Raw genomic sequence first — 23735 nt, 5'->3', positions numbered from 1 at the left:
ATTGGGCATCTGCTGCTCAGATCCATTCTAGCTATTCAGAAGGATTGGATCAATGAAAGACTGGCCACCAGGTGATTTTTTTGTGTTTGGAAATATTGTAGCAAACTTACAAAGATGGAGAGAAATAGTGTCAATACCTGGAAATCATGATATTAATTGCTTCAATACACAATAACTGTAGGTAACATTTATGTAGCACTTACTCTGTGCCAGGCATTGTGCTTACAATATTACAATTATTATTTAATTTGAATCTCACAACACCCCTGTGAGCTAGATGCTATTATGGTCCCCATTTCATTAGATGAGGAAATTGAGGCAAATAGTAAGTTTCTTGCCCATATTGCATAGCTAATAAGTATCTGAAGTTGGATCTGAATGTTGATCTTCCTGACTCTAAGCCCAAATCTCTATGCACTGTGCCATCCCAAAATAAGAAGGAAGGTACTACAATATCAGATAGTTTAGAAACTATTTATTTAGATATTTGGAAACAAAGCCATGTTTAGAAAAATCATTTTAAATTTGAAGTAAATAAACAAATCAATTTCCTGATCTATATTCCTAATTTTTTTTTTAAATCAAGGATTCATTGTCTGAATCCTTCGCTTTTTTGTGATCTAAATTGGCCCAAAAGGGTTAAAAAAAACCCATGTTATTTTATTCATGCAAAAAAGCTATGAAAGCAAATTGAGTCTTTATTTGCAGTTATTTAGTATGTTCTTTTGGAAAGTTCTTATGATTATGAAATAATCTAGAATCTATCTACATGCTTTGCTATCCGATGAAAACATTACCTAATGCTTCCACCTTCTTCTAATCCTTTTTTAGGAATAAAGAACATTTGTCTTTAATATCACAAGCTCTTCAACTTCCCCCAGCCAACAGAAAATAGCAAGTAGAATAATAAGCTTTGGAGTAACAAAAATAAATCAAAATAATCAGGTAACTAAAAATAAGCACCATCCAAATGAACCAAACACACAAATCCCAAGTCATAAAATGACAGTACTTTTAAATTTCTATCAAAATATCTTGCATTTCTCAAATTTGTCTTCTTTCTAAGTTTATAGAGACCTGAGAAAAAAGCTACTATGGATTAGTCATCAGAAAGTACCAACCAAGCTTTTCTCTGGAAAGATCTTAGTATCTGCAGGCAAATTTTCCTTTTGGAAGTGAATAGGTGGTATATACAGATATGTAATTATAATTTTTTTATTGGCATGTGATAAAGTAATTAAGAAATTTATCTTCTTTTTTAGTTTTAATTTTAATAATATTTTATGCTTTTCCCAAGTATATATAAAGACAAATCTTATTTCCTCCTTCCCTTTCTCATATACCTCCACTCCATGATGGTAAGCAATTTGATATAGGTTATACATATACAAACATGTAAAACAGACTTTCTTATTAATGATTCTGTGAAGGAAGAAACAGACCAAAAGGAAAAACAAATATGAGAAAAATACAGTGAAAACAGTATGCTTCAATCTGCATTTAGATTTTATTAGTTCTTTCTCTGGATGTCAATAGTATTTTTCATCATAAGTCTTCTGGAATTTGCTTGGATCACTGTGTTACTGAGAAGAGCTAAATCAATTATAGATGATCATTGTTTAATATTCTCCCAGTTCTGCTTATTTCACTTTGTATCAGGTTGATGTAAGTTTTTCAAGTTTTTTCTAAAATCTGCTCAGTCATCATAAGAAATGTATTTTCATAGATTTAGAGTTGGAAGGGACCCAAGAGATTATGGGGTCCAACCCCCTCTTATTTTGCAGCAAAGGAAATTTAAGAACCCCAAGGTGATTGAACAGACAAGGTCAAACAAGTATTAAGAAGCAAAGTAGGATTTGAATCCAGTTCTCTGATTCACATTTTAGGGTTCATTCCACTATCCCATGCTACCATATGCTAATTTTGAATTTGAAAGCAGAAATACAAATTTGAAATAATCATAATAAGTGTGTGTAGACAACAGAATTTGAAGAGTATTGGACAAAGGGCAAGAAAACATGCTCCAAATACTGCTTCTGAAAACAGGTGAGTCATTTAATCTCTCAATGTCAATGTAATTTTTTAAGACTCAAAGTTATAGTTCAAAGCTAGTGACAGTTGGTGACCTATGGGGAATCTCCATATCTAGAACTCCTTATACTGATGAAACAACAGGTCCAGATCTTGCCCCCACCAAAAATATTCAGACACACTCATATGCCTACGTGTACACACAAATAACTCTAGGGATTAAATTACAAATATATTAGTTTTGGAATAAAGAAACAAAACTGTGTTGGGGTTAATGAATTTTGGGCTAAAAAATAAAAAACTAAACAACAACAAAAACTGACCACAAAACTATACTGCCTTGTACTGACTGCCTTGTACTGACTACAGTTAGTTTTAGGTTTTTGCAGTCAAATGAGATAGAGGACTGTGGGGCTAAAAAAAAAAAAAACAAAAAACAATTTAAATATTTTTGAAAAAGAAGTTGATGATACAGGTAAAGATCTGACTTTCTTTTTAATACTAGTTTCTTAAATATGTTGTTTCTTCTTAAATTTTCATAAGGTAAATGGAAGTTGAGAGTGTGTGCATTGTTACTGAACTACATCTCCATTTTTTAAAGTATGTTGTTTATATTGGATTACTTGCCAATTAGGGGAGGGAAATTGGAACACAAGGTTTTATAAGGGTCAATGGTAAAAAAAAAAATTATCCTTGCATATGTTTTGAAAGTAAAAAACTTCAATTAAAAAAAAAAGCAAAAGTATGTTGTAGAGTATGTCATTTCAATCATGTCTGATTTTTCATCAACTCACTTGGAGTTTTCTTGGCAAAGATACAAAAGTGATTTACCATTTCCTTCTCTGGCTCATTTTAAAGTTTAGGAAACTGAGGCAAGTGACTTGCTCAGGGTCACACAGCTATGTCTTGGACTCATAAGGATGAGTCTTCCTGATTCCAAGCCCAGCGTTCTATCCATTGTACCAAGAAATACCCTCAGCTTATGTGAATCAGCATCTACCTATTTGGCAATTTAAATTCTTAAAGATTCCTTGGGAAGGAGGAAGGGAGAGAACATAAACATTTATACAGTACCTAATAGGTATGATCTTCACAACAACCCTGCCAGGTAGGTACTGCTATTATCCCCATTTTACAGCTGAGGAAACCGAGGCAAAAACAAATCTTAGACTATTTGCCCAAGATCATTTTGTTTTGTGTCTAAGGGAAGATTTGAACTAAGATCTTCCTGATTCTAGTCTAGAGATCTAGGTATTGCCTTGTCACCTTTTTGTCCTTCCTAGGGGACTGAGGAGCTTATGAGCCCAGGCTCAAAAAACTATGGGTCAAAGGAGAAACTTGAACCCAGATCTTCCTCATTCTACTCATTAACATTACAGCTTCTTAGCATCTGGAAAACATAGTAATCTATATGAGAATGAGGCAACTAGGTAGTGGGCTTGAAGGGAGGACACGAGTTCAAATTTGCCCTCAGGCACTTAGTTGTGTGACTCTAGGCCTGTCAAATAACCTGCCTCAGTTTCCTCATCTGTAAAATGAGCTGGAGAAGGAAATGACAAACTATTCTAAGATCTTTGCCAAGAAAACTCCAAATGGAATCACAAGGAGTTGCACGGGACTGAAATGACTCAACAATACTACCAGCCAATCCTGAATTAGGAACCTGAAAAGGTCTGCTCTTTTAAATTTCAACATTTCTCAAATATTCTACCGCCTGCAACTATGGTACAAAAAGCAACAGCCTGTATCTTCCAAATCTATTCTAGATTGGAAAACCTCCTCAGTTTCTAGTTTCCAGAAATTCCCCTGTTTTATGTGCTTGCCCTAAGATCAGCTGTATTCTCACTTCATCATTACTGCTCTTAAGTCTGGAATTTTTTCTCTCTCTCTTCATGACCACCAGCTCCTGTCTTTTCTCAAGCCCCAGCTAACAGCCCCCTTCAATTCCCTTTAATTCTAGTGTTTTTCCTCTGATGATTATCTCCAATTTATCCTAAATATAGCTCCTGTTTATACATAATTGTTTTCTCTTACATAAGTGTTGTCTCTTTCATTAGATTGTAAACTCCTGTTTCTAAGAGTAAGGAAGGACTGTCTTTTGCCTTTCTTTGCATCCCCAGGACCTAGAACATAGTAGGCACTTAATAAATTATTACTGACTGACTGCCCTCACAGCTGGAACCCCCAAAATATTATCTGGAAATAGGCTTAGTTAAGATTTAACAACCAGTGATTCCTGGAACCAAAAAACAAAACAAAACTCAGGAAAGGGAGGGGAGCAGGGAGGAACTTTCAACTGTATTAGGGAAGGTCTGATTGTATCTTTTCTTCTGGTTATATAAACGGCTGGTTATCTTTAAAAAAAAAAAATGACCTTCTCCTGTGAACCATATCTCTCACACCTGTGCTAAAGTTAAGGCAGTCAAGGATAAAGATTGAAAGCATAAGAATGAAGTCTACCTTGAGGGAGTAGTCCATATGCCAGAGAACTGTGGCTATCTGATGGGGAGGATTAGGAGACTAGAATTACCTGTTCCAATAACCTAATCAATACGGCTTCTGAGACCCGATGACAGCACCAGCCTTTCCTGATAACACTTCTTCATTAAAAATACTTTGAAGTCCAGTTAGGTGCTTCCAAAGAACTCAAAGCACTCTATTAAAAATATCTGAGAGATTACAACAATGTAACTGGATGTAACTACAGAAAGTAAAACAAAAGGAATGAGTACTGGAAAATCATAATGACCAAGTCTGGTCATAAAGCAGAATGGGGGGAAAAAACAAAAAATAGAAATAAAAATTTATTTTGGAAAAAATAGCTCACTCGTACTCATACATAGCACTTAGCCCAGTGCCTTAAAAGTCAATCTCTGTGTGTGGCACATATTTATAATCCCTGCTGGAGAGGCCGGGGAATCTCTTGAGCTCAAAAGTTCAGAGTTACAGACCAGTATAATTGGTTATCTGTAGTAAATTCAGCATTAACTTCAACACTCATGTCTCAGTTTCAGGCATGTTGTCCCTTTTCTCAAACCCTTCTCAGGGTATCCAATTCAAACCACCCTCCTTCTCCTGCCACATATCCCAATCTATGATCAACGCAGGAGAAATTGGGCAGAGCTGAAACTGAAAACTACTCTCAGAAAAGTTTGAACTGTGGCCTGGAGGCAACTAGCAGAACGAACAATATCTGTCAAGAGTGTTTCTTGGAAGGATGGAGTGCCAGAAAGAAGTCTGATCACCCTAACAGGTAAGGGGAACATTACTGCATCATTAACAATGACACTCATTTTCTCTCTGTGACAATTTTAATCCTTATCCCCAAACAAGGACAACATAGAATTTTCATGGAGAAAAAAACTTCCTTTGTTGGAACTGTAAGTAAAGAGATTTTTGAAAATTAATTTCAAGATTAGAAACTGTAGCCTTAAAAGCAGCATGACAAAAATCAATAATTACCACTTTGGATTTATAAGTTGTTGTTGTTTTTAATGGATTTAACATTTGAATAACTTTATAACCTTCCTAGATTGATATAATGGCTTTCTCTTGAGAAATACAAAGCTCTACAGAGATGTTATTGTATTTGTTTTTTTGAGATACAGGAATGTCAGGGAATATAAAAGTATTGTTATTTATTTTTATTGACATTGTTTTGACACAATAACTTCCCAATAAATAAACTCTTCTCAAGTACCTTTCCATTAAAAAAAAAATCAAGTAAAAACACCCAATATATTGACTATGTCTCTTAATTTGTCATTTTTTATTTGAAAGAGTATTTTAACCTCCTCATCTGTAACAACCAATGGCCCAAAGGTAACTGAATTCCATTCAGCAAATATTTTTAACATACAATTTGGTAGACTTTAAAAACGATAGATGAAATAGATTTCTGAGAACAAAACAGAACATAACAAGTGTTAAGAATGGAATGTTTTTAAGAGAAATGCAAAGTGCTATGAGTTCAAAAAAGGAAGAATGGGGGAGGCACTCTTTTGGAGTCCATGTAGAAGATGACATGAGTTTGAAGGATGTATACAGACTCTATATAAGCCCATAGATAAAGATCTGAAACAAGACCTAAGGAAAAAAAATCTTTATTAAAAACATTATATATGTGTAAGAGTGGGAATGGACAAGGAAGAATGTAGAGGGACTCAAGGACAGGCCATTATTGTTAATAGTTTAAGTCTATTTTTAATTTTAAATAGTTTTGAACATATATGTATATTGGATTCTTATGTCAAATTCATAATATAAATTTTTATGAGACATCCATCAATTGATGAAGAAAATTATTATCACTAATAGTAAAGATTAGCCTAGTTACTTGGGAACTAAAAAAGTCATTCACTGTTTTTTTTTTTTAATTAATCGGGAGTTTTTAAACTTTTTGTAGGAGAATATTTGATTATTCCAAATAATCCAGGATTTCATCAGTGTACGAACTTTTGAAGGCGTGGCTCATAACTCCTCCATATCTTAATAAATGGCCTTCATGAGTGGTTGTAACCAAAAATAAAATAAAATTCACTCACTGGTACCTACCAGTTACCACAATGAGACACCATCCCTGAACTTCACTAGAGTGGAAAATACAATAATCATTATCAAAATAAGAAAAGTACAATTCTCTGCATATGCTCTGGTTTTTAAAAATTATAATCAGGCACCCTTCTGTTAGGATGATCAGGAAGGAACCATCCTGAGTTCTTCTGGACACAGTGATACAGAAACTAGATTAGTAGCAGGCCTATAAGGCCTTACTCTATGTGCCATCAATTGTATGTCTGGAGGGAGAGGGGCGTGGGTGGGCTGGAGAGTAAAGGGTATTGGGCTGCATTAATGTTATGTATTCAATGGGTTAACAAATACTTAAATGAATGAAATGTTTGAGCCAAGGATTTTTGGACAATTTCAAATCATGGGAAGGAAAAAAAGCTAGGAAACTTCAATATTCAGTTCTACTCTCTACTTAGGATAAGTGATTTATTTCAACTCTAGATAACTCAGGTATGTGTTTGTTTTTTAAATCTGTTTTAAAAAAAAATAAGGATTATTTTTAAGAGATGTAAAGTAATTCTGAAGCTTAACCAAACGGGGGCATAAGCTGCAACCCTTGGTCTCTTGGTTATTTCATTTATAGTAAATTGTCAATCCATGGTCTTACTTCAAGACAACAAGCAAGCACCTGCACTTTTGAACAGTGAATAATCTTTTTTTAACCTGCTTTTATCCTGGAACTCTGGCTCTCTTCTTGCAATATTTTATCAGGCGAATGCCCTGCTAGTCTGGCACATTTGATAATTTCCACCTAACATTGCAAGATAAAAATATAAAACCTAATCCTCACTTACCCTATCTTGGAACTATGCCAAAATATTTGTATCTTCCCAGAGCAGACTTAAAGTTAGGCCTTTTGCCATTAGCTTGCACCAAGGAAAGTCTTATATGAGTACCAAAAGAGGAAATTCATTTTTTCTATCATCCACAAAGGTACTGGAAATCTTTTGGTCTAGGAGACAGGAAAAGCTCTTAGAAAGGCCAGGGTACTGTAAGATTTGGGTATTAAAATGTGGACCTTGCTCTAAGCAAGCAAAATTAAATATTTACCAAGGAATGTCTCCAAACATTCTGCCTTTGGGAGAGTAAAGGAGTTCCTGTATCAGCCAACTAATATTTATTAAAGCCTCCTGAGCTACATATGTGATGAGTATACAAGACAAAAACTAATTCCTGGTCTCAAGGAATTCGTAGTTTAAAAAGGGAAACAATGTGCAAATATATGTACAGGATAAACTTGGGGTAGTTTGACAGAAGGCACACAAATCAAGGAGCAAGGGGAAATAATACAATTGCCCCATTCTGCTTTAGTGCCCGGTCAACTCTTCGGATGGTGTTAGAATGTTGGTGGCATTCTGTGGACTCCTGCCCACACAAGAAGCTATTCTCCATTTGCACGGAGGAGTTCTCATTTTTCATGAACCCCTGAACCCCTGGCTAGTGTAAAGGCAGTAAAACAATCAGACTTCAAGAAATTATTTTGTTGTTAGTTTCTTTCTTTGCTTTCTCCTCGATTAGCACGATATACTTAATAACACTTGGTGACTGGATCATTATCCAGGTCATGGAGTAAGGGAAAAAAAAAAAAACACAAACAATCCGAGCATTTAAAAGGAGAAAAGATCTTCCTTGTTAATTCCCATTTTGGGATCCATAGCTCCTGACCTGAATTTCCTTCCTTCCTATTCCACAGAGTCTATAGTTGAGATTATTTATACTTTAAGGAAACCCCCACCTAACATATAGGCGGAGGATTAATTACATTAACAAAATATACAGAGGGGCAGCTAAGTGGTTCAGTGGATAGAGCATCAGCCCTGGATTCAGAAGGACCTGAGTTCAAATGTGACCTCAGACACTTAACACTCCTAGCTGTGTGACTTGGGCAAATCACTTAACCCCAATTGCCTCAGCAAAACACACACACACACACACACACACACACACACACACACACACACACGTCCAGAATGGTTTGCACCTTATTTCTTACAACCATTTTTTTTTTTTCTATAAGGGTCAGAGCTTTAAAAAGAATGAGATCTGAAGGATTAAGATTTGGGATTTTTACCAAATTCTCTGAAACATCCAAGGAAAGGTAATGCAACAATTTTTCAAATAAGTTCTCTAATATCTGGCCCTACAAACCTATAAAATAAATGGCTAACCCATTCTCCCTGCTAGTCTTAATAAATGTCTGGTAAATGGAACTGAGTGCTAGAAAGAATAAAAAGAAGGCAATTATGTTTTAAAAGGAGATGAGGAGATGAGAGAAAAAGTCACAAATATTTTTATGTAAATACCCATACAAAAAGAAATCTATATATACTTAAGAGAAGGAGTGCTGAGTAGTGGATCCTGGCCTTCAATTCAGTTCAAGTCCAGCATTTTACACATTCCAGTTGTGTGAACATAAGCAAGACATTTCTCAGTGTCCCAGACAACTCTTTGAGACTATAAAGTGGCAGTCAAGTTGCTGATCTTCATTGGAGTAGATTATCAACCCACACAATCAAATGTTGTGGACCATCAAACAAACAAATCCATCCATTTTTCTAACATTTTTATATTAAAGATTTTATTACTTTTATGATATTGAGAAGTGATTTTTCCTTTTGCAGCAATCCACTACCATCAATTTAGATCTTTAAAAGTTGTATCAGAAAGACATAGTGGATCATGATATAAATGGTTCTCAAGTTATATTGACACACACGGGCCTTTTTCCTCTGCAAAAGTTAGGGCAGTGAAACCCACAAACCCCAAATCACACAGTCCCATTTCATGGTAGACCCCCGAGCCATTCTTAAGCTGTCAAAGTAGTAGAAAGAATAGGACTTTTTAGGTACAAAGCATATCTATACTATCACACTTATTGAAAAGGGAAAACAGTGTATCAACTAGCATTTCTAACCATGTGACAGCACAGGGTAGCTAACATAGATTTTTGGGGGATTTTTGGAAAGAACTGCCCCACTGACATGCAAAGACAAATATCCTCAAGAGACCACCCACTAAAGTCTTTGAAATACAGAGGTGAGAAATGTCACAAATGGTATTAGCCTCACTTAAAATTTATTTTAGGTTAAAATTTTAGGTTTGAACTTCTGATAATTCCTAGTTATTCCCCATCTCCACATACCACACATCACACCCACCTTCAACATCCCACATTTATTCTACAGTATTTCAATTCTCCCACTTCACTCAGGGAAAAGGAACATTTCCAATTCTCTGTTCAAAGGCCCATTACGCATGTTTCTCAGAAACCAGGGAGGGGAATTCCTGAAAGAATGCATGAATGAGGGATCCAGCATATAAGATTCCTGGGCTCTCAGACATCAGAGTAGAATGAGTCATTTTCTCGATGCTTGCTACGACTGCTACCACATTTGTTTAGAGTAAGAGTAAAGCAAATTGATTTGGAGCCCCACATGTGATATACCGACCCTTAATTTTGTTAATTATCATGGTATTAGGGGAAGAGAAAGGCATCTAAAGTGGTCCAACGTGAAATATAGTTGGTGACTCATGGCCCGAGGGTTCCTTCCCTAAGGGAGCAATTTGATTTTGTTTGGGGTTTGGGGGGAGGGTTGTGCTGGAGAAGGGAGATGTCAGTAGATGTAACAGAGAAATCTTGGGAAAACTCTGTGTGTGTGTGTGTGTGTGTGTGTGTGTGTGTGTGTGTGTAGAAACCAAGAACTCTGTTACAGCCTGATGATAAATCCTCTAGCTACAGATGATGTCTTTTTTCTTTCTTTATTGCTAGAAAGAAGTTATCCAACTATTCCTCTCTCTCTCTTCTTTCCTTCCTGACTATTCTTCCTAGAACAGAATTAGTAATAGAATACATCTTAAGGAAAAAGTTCCCCTTCCTCCTTCTCTCTTAATTCTTTACCTAGTTTTTTGTCTCTCCCCCCCAAAAAAACAAAGGGTCAAGAAACAGTAAAACATATTGAGAAACATGCTCAAAAGAATTATTGTTCATGCCTAATTCTGCCTCCAAGGATATATAAACATATAAACATTGATCAGAATCCATACCCAGATACTTTCCCCTATACTTTTTGACCTGAGTTGTTGGTCTGGTGGCCTTGAATTGATAAGATGCTGAAATGTTTACTAACACCAAAATATCCCTCTCTTCCCTTCATTTAGTATACTGCCCCAAATCCCATATTCACACCCTTGAGCAAATGATTTCATCTCAATGAGCTTCAGCTTGCCTAATGATAGAGTAGAAAGAGATGACCTTTGAAGTCCCTTTTAATATTCTCTAGTGCTATCCATATAGTAAGCTTTGGACTCAAAATTCACATCTTAGTGTGAATTAGTTTATTACAGAGAAAGTTAATGGGAAACAAGAAAAAGATTTTCAACAGTAGAGTAAATTTGGGTAGAAAAAGGGTTATATGAAGAGTAAGAGAAGATTAAAAACCACACAAATATCAACTGACCTGTTTTGTTTGGAGCTGATTCTAAACATATTGGGAGTACTGGGCCATAGTAGTAGCTATGTGGCTAAGTGAAAAGCCTAGACTTGCAGGGGTCCTCAAACTACAGCCCGCAGGCCAGATGCAGCAGCTGAGGACGTTTATCCCCCTCACCCAGGGCTATGAAGTTTCTTTATTTAAAGACCCACAAAACAAAGTTTTTGTTTTTACTATAGTCCGGCCCTCCAACAGTCTAAGGGACAGTGAACTGGCCCCCTATTTAAAAAGTCTGAGGACTCTAGGCCCTAGAGTCAGGACTACCTTAAGATATTAATTAGCTGTATGACTCTTCGGTCAAGCCACTTAAAAAAAAAAATCTGTTTGCCTCAGTTTCCCCATTTGTTAAAAGAGGATTATTAATAACAGCACCTACCTAATATTTGCACAACACTGTGCAAACTTAAAATACATAACAATATATCTATTATTACTATTCTCAACAAGGCCAATATACAGTCTCAAGCTTGATTCTACCGATAGCCTAATGTTCTGTACTCTTCCAATGTGAAGATGATACTGCTGACCCACTGTCAGTAGGACATACACTTAAAGCTATTTTTTTTTCTAGTCACAGTGATAGCCCGAACTGAGCCAACCACAATCTCTTGCCCAGAGCCTCTTGTGACCAACAGCGTGCCTCTACAAGAAGACTGGCTAGAATTCAAGTTTCTGTCTTTGTCCATGGAACAGAGCTTTTTCTCTGTGTGAAGCTAAACTAGACCATATGGAGACTGAACCAATGGCCCTGACCTCGCTGGCCAAACAGGTAACCACCTGAAACAAAGCAATAAAGTCCATTGATCTAGCTAAGAGAAATTAACACCAAATTTAATAGCACTAAAAAAAAATAAATCAAATATTTATTAAGTGCCTACTATGTGTGCTAAGTGCTAGAGAAATGCAATAATGTACCCTCTCAAAACTCCAAATAGATTTTACCTAATTCTGTGATGGTTCCTTGGTTAATGAGAAAATTCACATTTGACCACCCAGTCATTCAGTCATTTCATTCATTCAGTCAACAAACATTTATTAAGTGTACCACACTAGATGCTTGGATAAATAAAACACAAAGGCCTTAGAGGATGGGACCAACAAGATACAACCAGCCAACAAGAATTGATTTGACCTTGGAGGTGAAGGTGGGGGGCTAGGGTACAAAAGATGTTTAAGATACAATCCCAATTCTCCAAGTATTTGCACATCTGAGGAAATAAAACAGACCCTTAAAACAAACATAATAATAGAAGGCTGTGCATAAAATGTGGGTTTAAACAAAATCCCACTTTCTTTTTGTTAACAGCCTTTAGAAGAACGTGATTTGTGTCAATTTTACTGACTCAACTGGGTATTTCAAATGGGATCAAGAAAAGTACTGATCTAGTTCTACTTGCAGAGACACCACACAAGGAGTCACCCTGCAAGGCGGCCCACAAAGAACGGGGGACTCCCTGCATCATCAGCTGGGGCTATGATTTGAATGAGCTGTTCAGGCAACTCCAGCTTTTCAGGCAGAGCAAGGATGCTCAGACCTGGCTTCCAGAACGCCAAGTGGCCATTACATTGCTTTGGTGATTCACTAAGTAGTACAGGATGTGCCCAATTACAGGCTGTATTTTTCCAATCCTGTTTCATAAACTCCAATTGCACAAGGGCAGAGATTCTCCATTAAAACGAATTCGTATAAGGACATCCTCAGACTTCAGCAAAATAAATACACTCTGACCAGCCCAATATCGTTCTGGCTGGGTCCCCAAGTGACCATAGAAAGCCACACCAGTGGCAGTGAGAAAGCATCACTCCCTAGTCATCAGGAAGGAGTTCCTATCCTATATAAGGCAACTTGTGTCAAAAGGCTTTTTTTTTTTTTTAATTTTGGGGGGAGGGAACATTAATTTTTCTTTGCCCTACCCTAACCCCAGATTAAAAACACTGTTCCAAACTTTTAATAAACTGCCAACAGCAGCTGCTTCAAGATCAGGAAGAAAAAAGTAAAACTGAATTGTTATTACTAAAAACAAACTATTAGTTCTTTCCAAGATAAATAATTACTTAGTGTTCCCATAATCAGCCTCAGAAGTGTGGCTTAGAACACAAATTGTTTTAGCAGCACCAGAGAGATAAAAAAGAGCAGATAAAGGGTTGGATTTGGGGGAAGGGAGAGAAAACTTTTACCTCAGACTTCCTAAAAACTTTCTATTTAATACTTTTTCTCTTTCAAAACATCAAGCAATCTGTCTCTCTCTCTCAGGGGCAGTTGGTGATTTAGATGGGAAGCTAAACCTAAGGTCACAAAGTCCTAAATTCAAAGCTGATTTTAGATGCATGACCCTGGTTCAGTCACTTAAACCTTGATTTCCACAACTCTAAAATGGGGATAACAAATAGAACCAACTACTCTTGTAAGGCTAAAAGGAGATATTCTTTGTAAAAAGCTCTTAGCACTTAATAAGCACCACATAAATGTTTATTCCTTCCCTGCTGTTTGTTTTAGGAAGAAGTTGAACCATCAAGAAACTAAAAGATTGTTATATATTTCACGTTTGCATAAGAAAATAAGGCTTTTGCTTTAAAAGAAAAAAATGGGGAATTCTATACAGAGTAGACTCCAACACAAGTTTGTCAATAACCTGTATTTACTGGATTACAGAATGCAAATAGGCAAGACAGGTCAGTTTTCTGGTCTTGAAAAATGTCAAGACACAAGAGAGTCAAAGTCACATCCAGGTCACCAAATGTACCTTTTGCCAATTAGCATTATTTAACTGCTGAGAATAATTTTTGTAGCTGCCAGCCTCAATCAACCTTCCCTCTCTTGCTCAGGTCCCACCCCAATCTACATCATGTCTTTCTCCTGGATGCTGCACAAACCCCAGGGTGGGCGGTGCCATGGGTCTGTCATTTGTCAAGCTCTGCAACCAAGCTTAAATGAGACTAAAGAGTAAGACAAGCCAAATTAAAACTCTTAAGGTCATTAATCACACCCCCGTGACTTCAGATAAGGTAGTGAAACATATGCTTAAACAGGGCTGGTATTTAGCTTTAATCAGAGACACAGAGTTTGGAAAACAGCAAAGCTGCCCAAACGAGACATTCTTGTCAAAATTCCCTTTAAAATAAAAATTTCCCCCCCTAAAATAACAACAAAAACCAGCTTTATGACTGTGAACACAAACAGGCAGATGGTCACTCAGGAAATGAGGTTCATGATGGTGTTCCCTCCTGCAGTTAGCTAAGAATAGGAATAATAAGGGTTGACATTCACAGGGGACACTCACAGGTTTGTGAAGTGATGTGATGTACTTTCTCATTTCATAACAACCCTGGGGGAAGGCAGGTAGGTACTATTATTATCCCCATTTTATAGATGAGGAAGTTGAGGCTTAGAAGTAAACCCAGTGGCTCATAGTCACAAAATTAATAAGTATCAGCAAAGGCCAAAAATCAAATCCAGGTCTTCCCAGACTGTCTTTAAAAAAAAAAAAAAAAAAAAAAAAAAAAAAAAAAAAAACCCAAAACCAGAAACAACAACAACAAAAAGAAGAGCAGATTCCATTTCTAGCTTATTATTATTAAGCACTGAACAGTGGAAACCACAAGGTCCATAAAAAGTTTCTTTCCAAAAAGAAAATTACCTAGAATAGAGCTGAAATATCTAGAATAGGCTTAAGCTGTCTGGAATAGATTGGGGTGTCTAGAATAGGCTTATTTGGCACTTCTGGGGAGCAGTGAAGAAGAGCAATGAATAGCAACCCTCATGCACCTAGTGGGTGCCTAATAAATCCTAATTGGCTGACTGACAAAGACAGGCTGGTAACAGCAATTATTCAAATCATGACTGGAGGAAATTCAGGTGTCTCTTGAAAATTGCAAAAGCCCTGAGTCAGAAAGAATTGTACCTTGTCTGTGGTGCACAGGTGGAATATTATCTGCCATTGTTCCATAATTAAACAAATTCCAGGTGGCTCTTCCCTTCCCACTTCCATCAAAACTATATCTAATAATGCTAACAAGTGCTAGGTTATTAAATATTATTGATATAATATTAATATCATATTCATAGAAGCCACTATTTTGTGGCCTTAAAAAAAAACCTAGTCAAGTTCGAAAACAAATCAGGTTCATTTTAAATCATCAACTATATTCATACAAATACTTCATACAGTGATGGGAGAAAAATATTCTTCTCTCCAGAGATCTAGACCATTTTAGCAAATGGATTACTTACTATTAGGTTGGTACTTTCCAATCTCTATTCCCTGTATCTGAAATGTCCTCTTATCATACCTCTAAAGGTTGGAATTCTTGTCCATCAGTAAAGTCCAACCCAAATGCCAGCTCCCAGAGGAAGCTTTCCTTGATTCCTTGTTCCCTAATTGGTAATGACATTTTTCTTCTTCTGATCTGAAATAACTCTTTGTTTTTCATGCATTATGTATATTTTGATTATATCTTATACATATGTATAATTTATGTTATTTTATATTACAATTATCTATGCATGTGTATATGTCTTAGATTCTTACTAGAGTGCACAAGAAGGCAAGACTGCTAAATTCTGTACCTGCAACAATTCTCTGCATAGAATAGGTGCTTAATAATTATTTATAAAACTAAACTAAGGTAAATTAAACTGGTGGGCAGAGAAATGTAAACAGAAATCCCCTCACCCCCCCTCAAAAAAAAAGCCAACGACAGGTCTCAGTCCTAATATATTTTTAGCTGACACTTTATATTTTCCTTTATAAATGTAATATCCTATTTGTTATAGAATCACTGTCTTTCTTTTCTGAAACATTTATCTTCTTCCTCAATCAGTTCAGACACTGGGGAAGTAGAGTTCCACCAAGGAGGCAGAGGGTTCCAGCCACCTGACTGTTATTTGCAGAGACTTAAAAAGAGTAAATCTCCTCCCCTGTTAACGCTAATGAGCTTCTGGTGGCTAGAGCGCCCTGTGATTAGCTTACTCTGGCTATTTCTATTCCAAATACCCAGAAAATCTGAGCCCAAATGGGACAGAATTTTTTTTTTTTAAAGATCTCAACCTCTGCACCTTTCATTTTTATATCTTGTAAAGATGCAGTCAATATGACTGGAAGTTGAAGCAATAAAGAGAATACTGGGTTTGTAGTCAGGAAAACTGGAATTCAAATCTAGTCTCATTTACTTCCCAGCTGTATGATCCTGGGCAAGTCACTTAATCTTAATTTCCTCAGGTATAAAAAGGGAATTATAATAGCACCTATCTTAGATGATCAAATGAGTAACATTTGTAAAGTATTTGGCACAGTGACTAGCATACAATAAATGCCAAATAAATGGTTCTTTCCTTTCTTCCTTCTGCAGAGATGGAAGATTGTAGATATGCAATGATATTAGGTATACAGTCACATTCAGGTGACATGTGATTTAGTTCTTCTCCCCTCTCCCCCTTTTTATTCTTTGTTACAAGAGGATGGAGGAGGATTTTTTATTAGAAAATCAAAGTTATGTAAAAACAAAAGCTATTAGTAAAATTTTTCAAAACCACACATTCAATAATAAAATATATATTTATATATCTATATATGTATCTGTGTGTACATATATATATATATATATATATATATATATATATATATGCATTTTTTGTCTGAAAACAGACTTCAGTTCTTAAAGCAGATAATGGGAGGGGGGAAATTAAAGGAAGCAGACAGGTGAGAATACCACATTTCCCTCCAAAGAAAGAAGATATTCTTCTGACCCAAGTGACAGATCCAGAAACTCAAGTGCCTTGGCCCTTAAAAGGTAATCCCAGGTTTTATGCAACAAGACCAATACAATTTAAATGTAAACCACACCTTTCAATGAAAGCATTAAAAAGCTCCCATAAAAAAAAAAAAAAAAAAGGGATAGACCATGTTGCCCCTGTGAACAGAGTCAAAAGTCAGCCTGCTTGGACACTTACTCCATGTCCTCCCACCTCCAATGCCTGGGTGTTAAAACAAAGCAGGCTTTGTGAGTGCAAGAAAGAACTTATCTGTAACATAGAAAACAGATGGAAAGAAAGATAAGCAAAGACAGAGTTGGAGAATAGAAGCTCTGTGGCCTAGAGTTTCTTAAGCCTTCACTCTCTCTGAAATAACAATAGAACCACCTGATTTGGATGAGCATTCCTGTGGACAATGTAGGTATGATCATTTCAGCTCTAGAGTAGGAAGGGATCTCGTAAGCAATCCAATCCAATATCTCTCGTATTACAAGTGAGGAAACTCATTTTAAGTTTAAGTAACCTCCAAAGTTACAGGCAGTAAACAATCAAAAAACAAGATTTCTTTTTTCCTCTAATTTAATATTTCTCCCCAATTACATGTAAAGAAATAATTGTAACATTTTTTCAAATTCTGAGTGACAAATTCTCTTCTTCCCCTCTCCCCAAATCACTGAAAGGGCAAGAAATTTTACATAGATATCTATCTATAATCATGAAAAACCATGCTAAGAAAAATAAAGTGAAGAAAAAGTATTTTGGATTTGCATTCAGGTCCATCATTTCTTTCTCTGAAGATAATCAATACCTTTCATCATAAATCCTTAAGAATTGCCTTAAATCACTGTGAGAATAGCTAAGATATTCACAGGAGATCATCACACAATATTGCTTTTATTGTGTATAATGTACTTCTGGTTCTACTCATTTCACTTTGAATCAGTTCATTTAAGTTTTTCTAGGGGAAAAAAAAAGATTTCTTAGTGACTACTACACAACATCAGACACTATGTCAAATGCCAGGAGTGAAAAATACAAAAATATTATGAAATCTTGGCCCTGACATTCCACTAGGATGCATGCATAACACATATAAGGGCTTACAGAATGTACATGAACAGAAACTAACTTTTATTAGACTTGAAGAACTGCCAAGGGCCTCTATTAACTCATTTGATACTCACTGAAATAGGTGCTACAAATATCCCCATTTTACAGATGAAGACATTAAGTAATCTAATTATGGCCACATATCAAGTCCTGGAGGCAGAATTGGATGTCTTCCTGATTCTATGTCTAGCATTTCTATGTGATGTTATATTTTGGTTGATTCCTTTTGAGTGTTCATTTTTTAAAAATGTTTAATATTTTATTTTTCTCCAGTTACATGTAAAACAATTTTTAACATTTGTTTTTAAAACTTTGAGTTCTAAATTTTCTCCCTTCCTTCCCTTTTCCTTTCCATTAAGAAGGCACATATGAAGTTATGTAAAACATTTCTGGAAAAGTTAGATTGTACAAAGTTTTATGTTGGATCAACTGTGATGGACTTAGCTCTTCTCAACAATTTGGTGATTCGACACAAGGTGATCCCAAGAATTTAGGATGGAGAATGTCAATCACATTCAGAGAGAGAACTGTGGAGACAATATAAATCGAAGCTCAGTTATTTTCACCTTTTTGTTTGTTTCTTTCTTTCTGATGGTTTTCCTACCCCCCTTTTTGGTCTGATTTTTTTCTTACATAACATTTGCACAACAAATACGTTAATATATTTAAAGGGATGGCTCATATCTAACCTATATCAGATTGCTTGCTATCTTGGTAATAGAGAAGTAAGGGAGAAAGGGGGAAAATTTAGAACATAAAGTTTTACAAAAATGAATGTTGAAAACAATCTTTACATGTATTTGGAAAAATAAGATACTATTAAAAAATTATGTTGTGAAAGAAAACAGATCAACCTCCCCCCAAAAAAAAATCCCAAGAAGAAATAAAATGTTTATGGATAGCATTTTTCATCATAAGTCTTTCAGAGTAGTCTTGGGTCATTGTAGTGCTGAGAATAGCAAAGTCATTTCAGTTGATCATCTTTTAGTATTTTCTTAGCAAACACACTGGAGTGGTTTGCAATTTCCATCTCCAGCTCATTTTACAGAGCAGGAAACTGAGGCAAACAGGGTGAAGTAACTTGCCCAGGATCATAAAGCTACTAAGTGCCTGAGGCTGTATTTGAACTCATGAAGATGAGTGGAACACTATCCACCATGCTGCACCTTTATCCCAGTGGTCACAGAATGCTAAGGGCTAGAAGGCAACCTTAGGTATCAAATCAAAAGTCTTTCAAGCAATAACCATCAGATCTGGGTTCACCAAACTTAGGTCTCCTCTCCCAAACCCATTATTCTTTCCATTAGCCATGCTCCTATTTAATTTGATTCTCACATTTCTATGAAATGGACATGGAAGAGATTATCTTCATTTTACAAAAGGGTAACCAAAGTTCAGAAGTGACTTGCTCAAAGTCACACTACTTGGATGGGCAGAGACTAGAAACCAGGACTCCTGATATCTTCTTGGGGTCTTTTATAATCACGCCATGATTTTTCAACAATCCATCTCAAGGATACCCACACCTATTCTCAGATGCTGCTTTCTCCTACATCCCACTACAACAGAGGTCCTACTTTCTGCTAGAAGCCTTAATGCTAGTGTATCCCTTGTGTTGATATCTATACCCATTTTCAGATGCTGCTTTCTCCTGCATCCCACTACAACAGAGGTCCTACCTTCTGCTAGAAGCCTTTATGGAGCTCCTTAATGCTAGTGTATTCCTTGTGTCAATATCCACACCCATTCTCAGATGCTGCTTTCTCCTGTATCCCACAACAACAGAGGTCCTACCTTCTGCTAGAAGCCTTAATGCTAGTGTATCCCTTGTGTTCTCAGATGCTGCTTTCTCCTGCATCCCACTACAACAGAGGTCCTACCTTCTGCTAGAAGCCTTAATGCTAGTGTATCCCTTGTGTTGATATCTACACCCATTCTCAGATGCCGCTTTCTCCTGCATCCCACTACAACAGAGGTCCTACCTTCTGCTAGAAGCCTTTATGGAGCTCCTTAATGCTAGTGTATCCCTTGTGTTCTCAGATGCTGCTTTCTCCTGCATCCCACAACAGAGGTCCTACCTTCTGCTAGAAGCCTTAATGCTAGTGTATCCCTTGTGTTGATATCTACACCCATTCTCAGATGCTGCTTTCTCCTGCATCCCACTACAACAGAGGTCCTACCTTCTGCTAGAAGCCTTTATGGAGCTCCTTAATGCTAGTGTATTCCTTGTGTTAATATCCACACCCATTCTCAGATGCTGCTTTCTCCTGCATCCCACTACAAAAGAGATTCTACCTTCTGCTAGAAGCCTTAATGCTAGTGTATCCCTTGTGTTGAGACCCATACCCATTATCGGATGCTGCTTTCTCCTGCATCCCACTAAAAAAGAGGAGCTCTTTAATACTAGTGTATCCGTTTTATTGATTTAACTTGTACAGTTTGAATATAGAACTTTTGTCCCTCTGTATCCTTACTGTGTAAAAGAGTACCTGAAATGTAGTAAGTAGTTAATAAACGCTCAGTTACTGATGGATCATTTTTAAAAATCAAATAACCAATAAATCACTTTTTAAAAAATCACATATAAAATAAATAATAATTACTTATTAAGCATCTACCAAGCACGAAGGTACATGCTGAGGATATAAAAAGACCAAAAAAAAAAAAAGTTCTGCATATGTAAAGCAAGTCCTAGACAGGATAACAGGCAATAATTAACAGAGGGAAGGCACTTAAGAGGGGCTAGGAAAGCCTTCTAGTAGAAGGTTTGCACTGAAAGGAAGCCAAAGAGATCAGCAGAAGACAAAGATTGTTCCAGCCATGCCAAGGAACAGACTGAGAAAATACCCACAGCTGAGTATCTTTTTTAGGCAGAAACACTTTCCCAAACCCAGGGTATCTGTCTTCAAGTCTACTGCTTTTTCTATTATCTTCTCAGGAGGAGCCAATGATAGAAAATCTCTTAAATTAAACGACTAATTGGTTCACAATCCATTTCTCTTTTTGACAGAGCCTAAAACAGCACAGCCTCAGAGATGAACCTGCTCAACCTTACCAGTTACACATCATCTCTTTAGTCGATGTGAGATAGGAAGAGGATTGATTTTGAAGACATTTGTGAAGTGACCTCCAATAACCTCTCCTGTACCACACACTTTATCCACTATTCATTGGAGTTAAGGCAGAAAGCAAACTAAGATCAGTGTTTTATGCTTCTGTTAATGAAATATCACAGGCACTCCACCGCAGAGGGTTGGCTGAGAGCTGCTACTCCCAGATTATGAGAAAAGTCTTACCATAAACCACATTTATCAATGTTAATAAAAATTAACTGTTTATTGACTAGCTTGAGAGTAAATCAGATTACTAACCTGACAAAGTTAGAGGGACTTGAGTTTTCATTACAATTGCTAAGATGTGTTACCTATGAGAGTAGTTCTCTTGGAAACTGCCTGTGTCAATGAAATCACAAGCGCCGTCCCTATCCTTCTAACAACAAAGTTTTGCCAAAATGAAATGAGCAGTTTTATTAGTAAGTTCCTACCCCTAAAAGTGTTCAAGTTGAGAGAGAAATGATCAATAGTAATAATTTAAAAAAAAGTTGTATAGAAGAAAAGGAGCTTTAAAATCCATTCCAACATTTTTAAAGCTGATAAATGGATTTGGACCTGTCATTTCATTGATGGGAGATCTAGATGGGACAGCACTGGACGTGGGCTTAAATCCTGTCCCAGATATCTGCTACTTCTATGATCCTAGATAAGCCATTTCTCTTTATCTGTAAAATGGGATGACCATACCAACTTCATAGGACCTCTTTAGGGACCAGCCACCTTGAGATAACATGTAAAACAAATTCCTTGCAAACCTTAAAGCACTAAAAAAATCCTAAAAATCATTATCATCATCATTGTGATTATGACGATGAGGATGATAGGTCACCGCCAGTGTGGAAACTCCTTCACTTGGCAAAGATTTGAATCCTCTGTAACTTAGGGCCTTAGAATATTATTTAAAATCTACTGAGATTTTGGGCATAGTCACACAACCAGAGACGAACCTGAACCCAAAATTGCTCTCCTACAATAGTAATAACAGTGGATTGACCAGAACAGCACTATCACAAAATCACATAATTTGAGAACTGAAAGAGAAGTCCCAGAAGTCAGAATCTAACCCACACTCTAAAGGAATCCCTCTCTTCCTTTGCCTCTCCACCCTAGGACTCCATAATTCTATGACAACAGTATCATTTTCCTGAAGCAGGGGATGGTAAGAGAAAAGTAAACTTGTGTGGGTAGGTGGTGCATTATTTTCCTGAACTTAATGGTTTGAAAGCGGACTACTATGAGAAATACTAAACCCTCACAAATGGCCAAGGTAAGCACTTTTAAATACTCTTTAGCTTACAACCATAGTAGAAGATGTTTTCAAACAAATCAAATGGCAGCTCCGAGAATTCTTAAATGGTACACTGTGTTCAGAAACCATAGAGCTGACTAGAAGGTAAGGAAAGATATCTGGTTTCCCTATTTCTGCTAGTTCATTTTTGTTCCTGGGTTTTGTTTTTGATGAATAAGTCGCAGGACTATTAGGAAAGTTTTGGTTTGGTTTGGTTTTGGGGAGGAGGCAGAAAGTTTCTTTAAAGTTCTTTTAACTTTAACCTTCATCCACTTGAGAAATTTGAGTCTGGGTTGTGTCTTTTAACAATTTTCTGTTTTATTTTCCTCTTGAAGCCAAAAAGATAATTTCTTGGTAGTAGTTATTCTCCTTGGCAAAACTTCCTGGGAGATCTGGAAATAGATGGAGAATGGCCAACTCACAACCACTTTTGGCACAATCTCTGGCAGGGATCTGAATAAGGAAGTCCAGCTCTGGGGTCAATCAGAGGTGGAAGGAAAAAGCTACAAAATTCTATGACCAATCAGGAGGGTGGGTATGATGTTTTAGAGAAGTACCATAAAATAATTAACATAAATAAGGACCTTTAGAGAACACATTGAGCAACTCTCTTCATTTTGTAGATGGAGAAACTAAGGCCCAGAGATACAGTAATTTTCTCTTGATTATACAGTAAATCAGTGTTTGGAGTGGGCCAATGTATTTATTTCAATAAGTCAGGAAAGTTTTGGAAATTGTCCACCTCCCTCCTCCACAGAATTACAAAACTTTTCTGGTACAGTCCAGTGGAGGCTTTGAAGTTTCATTGCAGCAGAACCCAACATCAGAGAATCGGAAACTCAGGTGTTAGAAGGAACCTCAGAGACCATCTAGTCTAGAAACCTCGTTAAGACATGGATGAACAGATGTAAAGTGAAGTGAGCAGAACCAAGGGAAGAATTTATATAACAACAGTACTAAAAAGATAAGTAACTTTGGAAAATTTGGGAACTCTGATCAACACAATGATAAACCAGTTCCAGAGGATGCAGGAAATATGTTTCCTCTCTGTAGATAGAGAGCTTATGGTAGAGGAATTTTTTTTTTTATATGGCCAACATGGGTATTTATTTTGCTTAAATATACATATTTTTAGTGGTTCTTATCTTCATTGCTTTCCCAATGGGGGTGGAGAGGGATAGATAGGGAAAAAGCAAATGAGAACATAAAAATAAAATAAAACTGAATAAAAAAAAGCAACAAAATTACAACGAATAAGAATCTCCTCTATGATAACTTTTTGCGCAAAAGAAACAGGTCTTTATAACTTCTATCCACTATTCCTGTTTCTGCCTTTAGAGATCAAGCAAAACTAGTTTAATTCCCATGATAAATCCAATGAA

At 36.5% G+C, this 23735-nt stretch overlaps 1 protein-coding gene and 1 long non-coding RNA gene across 3 annotated transcripts in view; one reads left to right on the top strand and one right to left on the bottom strand.

The window, feature by feature from the left end:
• Window positions 1–23735, bottom strand: part of FOXO3 (forkhead box O3) — a 163720-nt gene that overhangs the window by 67298 nt on the left and 72687 nt on the right. The gene's annotated exons all lie outside the window — the stretch shown is intronic.
• On the top strand, window positions 3486–21421 carry LOC127562064 (uncharacterized). 2 transcript variants are annotated; one of them, XR_007953600.1, is made up of 4 exons: window positions 4639–5284; window positions 8618–8698; window positions 11662–11859; window positions 20963–21421. It is a non-coding gene; the product is annotated as an uncharacterized LOC127562064 (long non-coding RNA). The 2 variants fall into 2 exon arrangements; XR_007953599.1 differs by lacking the exon at window positions 20963–21421 and having other exon boundaries at window positions 3486–5284; window positions 11662–16650.

This window comes from Antechinus flavipes, chromosome 4 (genome assembly GCF_016432865.1).
Source record: "Antechinus flavipes isolate AdamAnt ecotype Samford, QLD, Australia chromosome 4, AdamAnt_v2, whole genome shotgun sequence".
Classification (NCBI taxonomy): domain Eukaryota; kingdom Metazoa; phylum Chordata; class Mammalia; order Dasyuromorphia; family Dasyuridae; genus Antechinus; species Antechinus flavipes.
Note: the sequence above shows the minus strand (reverse complement) of the source record. Positions and strands in the feature narration are given on the sequence as shown.